The 7,729-nt window shown below is 43.0% G+C and overlaps 1 pseudogene; it reads right to left on the bottom strand.

Moving 5' to 3' along the window:
* Positions 1–256: 256 nt before the first annotated feature.
* On the bottom strand, positions 257–6,505 carry LOC144456888 (serine protease 33-like; annotated as a pseudogene).
* Positions 6,506–7,729: the final 1,224 nt, after the last annotated feature.

The raw sequence follows: 7,729 nt of genomic DNA on the forward strand, positions 1-7,729 counted from the left end.
CAGGTCTGTCACCACACATAGGTATGAGAGGCCATCCACATGGTAGAGGTTAAGGGGGCACTGCTAGAGACCACCCATCTTACCAAATAGGTGGAAAGCTCCATGGGCAGAGTAACCATCGGATCATATAGCAAAGGCAGAAACTTTCTTTTTAGAGGGGAAAATGTATTTTTTTATGAACTAGAAAGGGAACAAGGGCCTCTAGCTCTTTCCCATGATCCTGTTAGCATGAATAAATTTATCAGATTGTATAGATAATGACTGTGGAAAGCATAGAGAGCCTGCTCCTTAGAAGATAAGATACAGTACAGGTTAAGTGGTTTGCCCATATTTATATAGTTAGCAAGTGCCAGAGGCAGGAGCCAGGAAGACCTAGGTTCAAATTCTGCCTCAGACACTTGTTTTGTGGGCTATGGTTCTATGTTTCTACCAAGGGTAGTATGGCATAGTGCACAGAATGATGGCCTTGAAGTCATGAAGACTGAGATTGGGGAAAGGTAGAATCTGGTAATAATAAAGTCTGGGTGGCCAGAGGGAAGGAGAAGCATGGGTTGGAAGGGCAGGCCCATATGGGATAGATCAGTAGGGGCAGTTTGAGGAGGAGCATGAGGGAGGATGTACCAAAGAGAAGGGTCACTGAAAACCTTCACTTGCTTTTCAGCTTGGCCTTAGAAGAACCCTTGATAACTCTGACATCAGAAACATTGGCCTGAATCCAAGTGTCAATAGGATGAATTGGGATGTAAACTTCAGGGAGGCCATTAGAAGAGCAAGGTCCCCAGGTCATCACCCCTAGCAGCACCCACTGACCAGCAAAGAAGCAAAGGAGAGTACTGCCATCTGCCACCTAAAAGGAGAGAGAAGAGTCACTGGATCAAGGTGCATCTTGCATGGGTAGGGGGTGGGGAGAGGAAGGGGAGACCAAAACAAATACCAGGCTTTGAGCCTGTATAAGCGGAGGGGAGACAGCTCCAGGCAGAGTCCTCACCATGATCTCTGGAGAACTGACAGGAGGGCCAGTGCACAGGGTCCCATTTGACATGCTTATCTCTGGACTGGGGCAGTCAGATTAGAGCTGGAAGATGGCTTGACAATTGGTTTGAGACACAAGAGGCATCTCAACATCCCACAGCTCGTCAGGTGGGATGTAGGGGTCTAGGGGAAGGCAAGAGAAGAGAAGAGGCTGACCCTTTTTTCTTTTAGCTTGGGGTCAGGGTTGGAAGGGATCTGCAAGGAGAAAAGACTGATTTCAGCTCCTGCCCCTCAAGTCCAGTTCCCAACATCTTTAAGGAGAGATGGAGGAAGAGAAGGAGAAGTTGAATAATCCCTCACTTGCAAATTGGCCTGGAAGACCTCTGAGAAGTAGGGTTTGGGTTTGGCCTTGGATTCACTAAGCTTCTACCCTTCTCTATTCACAGTAGAGGCATGGACTGGTCAAAAAGAGGAGGGTGTGGTCTAGAAGTCCCCTGTGACACTAACTCCCATTTTGACAGCAACATCTCACCAGCTTGAGTCCCACCTCACTTTTGAAGTTAGTGACACTCCTAAGGCTCTCTAGGGTACACCTTCTTTAGACCATTCTTCCCTTACTTCTGGTTTCAGTTTCTATGCTATGTGATTTGCCTAGGGTCCTAATGATAAGGCCATCTCATATTCATACAATATTGTATACTTTTTCAAAGTACTTCACATCCATTATCTCATTTAATTCTCATAACAATCCTGTAAGGCACTTATCCTTATTTTAGAAGAAACCAAGCTCCATAAGAGATTTGCTCGAAGGCAAACTGAAAGAGACTTTAGAAATTATCTAGTTCAATACCCACATTTTACAGATAAAGAAACTGAGGCCCAGAAAGGGCAAATGATTTGCCCAAAGTCACACAGTGGATTAGTAATGGTGGAGCTGGGACAAGAACTCATGTCTCCTAATGCCCAATCTAGTATTCTTTTCACTATAAGCACTATAACAGCCTCCTATGCCTGTGAAACCTGCCCTAGGACCAGCTGTATCTTCCCCTTACACTCACCTCCCTTTTGGGGTCCTAATTTGGTCCCAACCCCTGCCATCCAACTCCAATATCTCAGTCACATGATCTCCTGGCCTCATCAATTGTCCTTACCAAAATCTGGTTTAAAGCCCTGAGCCCAGCAAGTCTTCCTCCAAGGGAAAAAAATGGAGCCCTGGACCAGAGATATGGGGTAGATAGAGCTGTTGTTGGAAGGAGGCTGTGTTAACTTCACCAGAACCAGACTTCCAAGCTTACTATCCACAAGGCTCCTAGGGATCGGGATCAGTTCCTCAACAAGAGCAAGACTTCAGCATTCTGCAGATTCAGCCGTCGCTGACCCAGACCCACAGTGAAATGGGAAAGAGGAAAGCTATGAGGGAGAGACAGGTGTTGAAAAAGGCAACTTAATCAGGAGTGAGGCAGCCACAAAAAGAGGCAGATAGAACAGGGATGCTATCCAGACTCCTCCTCCTGACTTCCTGACTTCTATTTGAGGGTACTGCCATTCTCCCAATCATTCAGGCTCACAACCTCAGTCATCCTTGACTTTTTAATCTTACTCAGTCCTTCTTAGCCAGTGAGTTGCCCAGTCTTGTCTATTCTACTTCCCCAACATCTCTTGCATATCTCCTTTCAACTCATGGCATTGGTTCAAATGCTCAACATCTTTCTTGCAAACTATTTCAACAGTCTTTTAACTGGCTCTCCCTTGATCTATTTTCTCCCTTTTCCAGTCCATCCTTCACATAGCTGACAAATGGATATTTCTATAGCCCAGGTCCAGCCATATCTCTCTCCTGTTCAAGAAGCTTCAGTGGCTCCCCAGGACCCTTAGTATAAAACACAAACTCATGTTTGCCATTTAAAGCCCATCACAAGTTGGTTTTAGCTTACCTTTCCTGGCTTTCTGCCCGTTATTCCTCTTTATGCAGTCTTTATATTTCACCCAAATTGATCATCATATTGATCCTGATATAGGTTCCTCATACATGATATTCCTTCTAAATGTGAACAGTCTGTTCCTCAAACTGACAATGCTCTCCCTCCTCACATTGACTTCTTGGAATCCCTAGCTCCATTTGAGGTTCGGCTTAAGTACCACCTTCTATACAAGGCCTTTCCTAATGTCCCCAATTGTTAGAGCTCCCATCTCCAGTTATTATATATCTTGTATTTATTTATCTGTTTACATGTTCCCAGGTAGAATGTATGTTCCTTGAGGGGAAGAGGGTTGGGAATGGAATTGCTTTTGTCTCAGTAACTAACACACAACAGCTGGTACCTAGTAGGTGCTTAATAATAAACGTGTGCTGATTAATTGATTCTAAATTGATCTAAGCTGTCTCAATGAAGGTGAATCCTACCACTGAGGAGGTCTGGCTCTCCCTTCCTCTCTCCCTTCCTTCCTCCCTCCCTTCCTTCTTTCCAGACCCAGAAGACTTTGTGGTAAGGCTTGCTGCTAGGGCCAAAGTGGCTGTTGTAGCGAGCAGCTGTGATCAACCAAATGAAGATTCGCACCAGGCTTCCTTTCCTTTTTTTTTTTTTGGTGAGGCAATTGGGGTTAAGTGACTTTCCCAGAGTCACACAGCTAGTAAGTGTTATGTGTCTGAGGCCAGATTTGAACTCAGGTTCTCCTGACTCCAGGGTCAGTGCCCTACCCACTGTGCCACCTAGCCGCCCAAGGCTTCCCTTCCTAACCATCTCCTTGGCACTCACCTTCCAAAGCAGTTGATTAAAGTGATCACCCACTCTGAAGAGATGAGGGCTCCTTCACAGCGGTACCTAGCATCCAGGAAATTGCTGGCTAGCCAGGGCCATGAACTAGGGCTGGCCTTCTTCGTGAGGGCTTCAGTGGGACCATATCCTAATCCAGTAGAGGATCTACTGCTTAGGTACTTGAGGAGGGAGTTTGAGGAAAGCTGTCTTCCAGCTGCTTTAGGAGCAAAGCCTTTGGTCTGAGGGTCATCTGAGGAGAGAAACATCTGGGGTCTTGGAATATTCATTAATAATAAATTCAAACATTCTATAAGCATCTATGCTGCACAGCCCCATGCTAAGTGCTATGGGAGATACACAAGTGCATGAGATATACTCTTGCCTTTAGGAATGTGTAATTGGGGAGACGGGCACATAGGTATAAATACAACGTAGCATACTGAATAGAGGCAAATGAAGAGTACACACATTATACACCATAGGAGGTCAAATGATTGTGGGTTAGGCCAGTCAAGAAAACTTCACAGAAAAGTAGGAATTTAAGATGAGTTTCTGAGGATATAGAATTTCTAGATGTGGAGATGGGAAAGGAAGGGGAGAGAATTTCAATCAGGAGAAGAATATGAGGCAAGGCATGAAGGCAGAAATTCAAGATGTGCTTTAAGGATAAGGAGTAGGCTAACCTTGCTGAAGCAGAATATTTGGACAAGAAGAGTAAATAAGGATGATATTTTCCATTGGGGTTGTGGAGGACCTTGAGTGACAGGAGGAAACATTTGGACTTTATTCAACTGATAATGATGAACTACAGTACTGATAGTTTCTGAAGAGGAGTGTGATATGATGAAAGTGGCATTTTAGGAGAATTCATCTAGTGGCCATCATCATGCAGTAGATATAATATTGGGCATGGAATCAGGAAGGCCTGGTTTCAAACCCCATCTCTTTCTATTTTGTGACCTTGGATAAATAACTTAACCCCTAAGTTGCCTTAAGCATAGATCATGGATCCTTCAGGCATTTAGGTAATGTGGTTGAGGTTGGTAAGAATGGGATGGAGATAAGAGACACTGGAGATGGCAAGAGCAGAAAGGAAATATGGCAAATGATATTAGATTGTTTTAAAGAGAATCCCCAATTTTCTTTTTTGGCATTTTCTTTTTTTGCCTTTTTCTCATTTTCTAAGTTTTTTTTTTTAATTTTAAAAAAAATCAATTTTTTAAAATTTAAAAAAAAATTAATTTTAATTTTTAACTTTTTAATTTTTTCAAAATAAAGAGGTAGCCATTTACATCTATTCTCTTAAGCAATCATGTTTATAAGTAAATTAAAAATTTTTTTTAATTAATGAAAATCCACTTTCTCTCCCTTCCACCTCTTCCCAAGCCCTCATTGAAAATAGAGGAAAACAAAACCCTTGTGACAAATATACATACTCAAACAAAGCAAATTCCCATGCTGACTGTGTCAAAAAAAAAGTCTCAATTTTCATCCTGAGTACATCACTGGGCATTAGATTATAAAGGTCTTGGGCAAATTATTTCCCCTCTTTGAGTTTTGGTTTGTCTCTAAAAAACACCCATCTGTTTTCAAAGCTGTTCAATGAAGATAAAATACTTGCACTACATACTTTATAGGACTGTTGTTAGGAAAGCAATTTGCAAATTGTTAAACGTTGCATGAATGTGAATATTCTAGTACTGTATGGGAAAAATGATTGTGGAGAAGAGTTGTGGGATCAGACCAAAACATTCCAGGCAGATATAGAGGCCCTAGAGAAAGCAGAAATCCCTGGGAATGTCTGTGGAATTGCATGGAAATACTTTGTACAAAACTCTAGTTTGTCATCCTACCAGAGTCCCCAAGCAGAAACCTCAGAATCAGCTAACTCCTCCTATTTGAACATAAACAGGCTCTGCTTGTCCTCTCTTTCTACGCTTTGATAAGAAGTCACATTTATAGAGCAGTTTAAAGTTTGCAAAGCAAACCCTGAGAATATAATTGATACAAATAAGGAAAATGAGTCTCAGAGAAGTTAAGTGACTTGTCCGTGGTCACACAGCTAGTAAATGTCTTAGGTGAGATTTGAAACTAGTTCTCCCAACTCTAAGACCAGTACTCTTTTTCCTAAATAGCTACCATTTAAAGATCGCAAAGCTTTCTCTCTCTCTCTCTCTCTCTCTCTCTCTCTCTCTCTCTCTCTCTCTCTCTCTCTCTCTCTCTCTCTCTCTCTCTCTCCCATTTGATCCTCACAACAACCCTGAGATGTATGTCTTATTATTATCCTCATGAAGAAATTGAGGCAGGTAGAGATTAAGTGACTCACCCAAGCTCACATAACTAGTGTATATCTCAGGTCAGATTTTAACTCAGGTCTTCTTGACTCCAGATCCAGTATTCTGTTCACTGTACTACTTTGGGACTTTGTACCATGCCATCTCTATATTCCCACCTTACTTCTCCTGCAGGACCCCAAAGGGAAATTGAGTTCATTCCCAATTTAAGTGTGAATCTGACTCTCAAACAAGATTGTGAACTCTGAAAGCTCAAGGGTTCTGACCCTCAGGCCCCAGCACCTCCATGACAATCCCTCTCTGCTGGCAGGGTCATCAGCATCAGCTTTCTGCCAAACTGGGTTTCCCTTCTATGTGCTTCAGCATCTTGTCCCTCAGGGTCCCATACCCATCACCTACCCTTTCACCCTGCCCAGCTCTCACACCTGGCAGTGGCAACAACAGTAGCAGCTCTGACAGGAGTACATTCAGTACAGCTCCCATATCTCTCTGTTTCACCACAAATCCTGCCTATTTTTCTGGTCTGACTCCCTTCCTATTCCGTGTACCCTTTCCATCACTCCACCCATCCTCCCCTGGGCAGGGTCTACGTTACTAGGAGTTAGAAAAACAAAAAGGAGAACTGAGAAACTCTCTTGAAAAGAAGGGGGAAACCACTTTCCTATGGGGGAAGTCATACAGTCACAGAGACATAGAAAGTGGAAGGGATGTTAGAGACCATCTGGTCTAGACTCCTCATTACATAGCTAAGAAATCTGAGATCTGAGGACTTGTCCAAGGCCACACAGAATGTCAGTGGTAAAGATGAGACTATAACTCGGGGAAGTCTTTTCTCCTGACCTCTATCATAAAGCTTATTTGTTGTTGTTCAGTTGTTTCAGTCGTGTCTGACTCCTCATGATCCTATTTGGGGTTTTCTTGGCAAAGATATTGAAGGGGTTTGCCATTTCTTTCTCCAGCTTATTTTGCAGATGAGGAAACTGGGGCAAACAGGGTTAAGTGACTTGCCCAGGATCACACAGCCAGGAAGTGCCAGAGGCTGATTTGAACTTAGGAAGATGAATCTTCCTGACTTCGGGCCTGGCACTCTATCTACTGTGCCACCTAGCTGCCCATAAGGCTTATTACTGACCCTCCTTTCATGAACATATATTTCTCCTAAACATATTCAAAGAATCTCACGGTTTAGGATCCTTTCACTTTACCCATCTAAGCAGATTATACTCAACAGAGTCTCACTATGTAAGTCCTTCTTTGAAAATAGGAATGAGGGGCAGCTAGGTGGTGCAGTGGATGGAGTACCCACTCTGGAGTCAGAAGGACCTGAATTTGAATCTGCCCTTGGATACATAACACTCACTAGCTGTGTGACTCTGGGCAAGTCACTTAACCACAATTAGCCTCACCAAAAAAAGAAAATAGGAATGTAATTTTATGGAGCTGACAGAATTAGGTGAGGGGGACTAGAGGCCATGCCATATGTGCACCAAGAGAAGGAAATAGGGGTATTTTACCTGGAGTAGGAAAGATTTTGTAAGGACCTGATCTCGTTCTTCAAGAATTAGAAGAGTTAGAAGATACTCATAGGAAAGAAGGAACAGACAGACCAATTAGCTCATCATATGAAAAAAAAAAAAACCAAAAACTTTCTCAAATTAGAGTTGTCCAAAAGTGGAAAGGGCCATCCTAGGAAGCAGACTGGCTCCC

Source organism: Phascolarctos cinereus, unplaced genomic scaffold (genome assembly GCF_003287225.1).
Source record: "Phascolarctos cinereus isolate Bilbo 61053 unplaced genomic scaffold, phaCin_HiC Scaffold_4;HRSCAF=312, whole genome shotgun sequence".
Lineage (NCBI taxonomy): Eukaryota > Metazoa > Chordata > Mammalia > Diprotodontia > Phascolarctidae > Phascolarctos > Phascolarctos cinereus.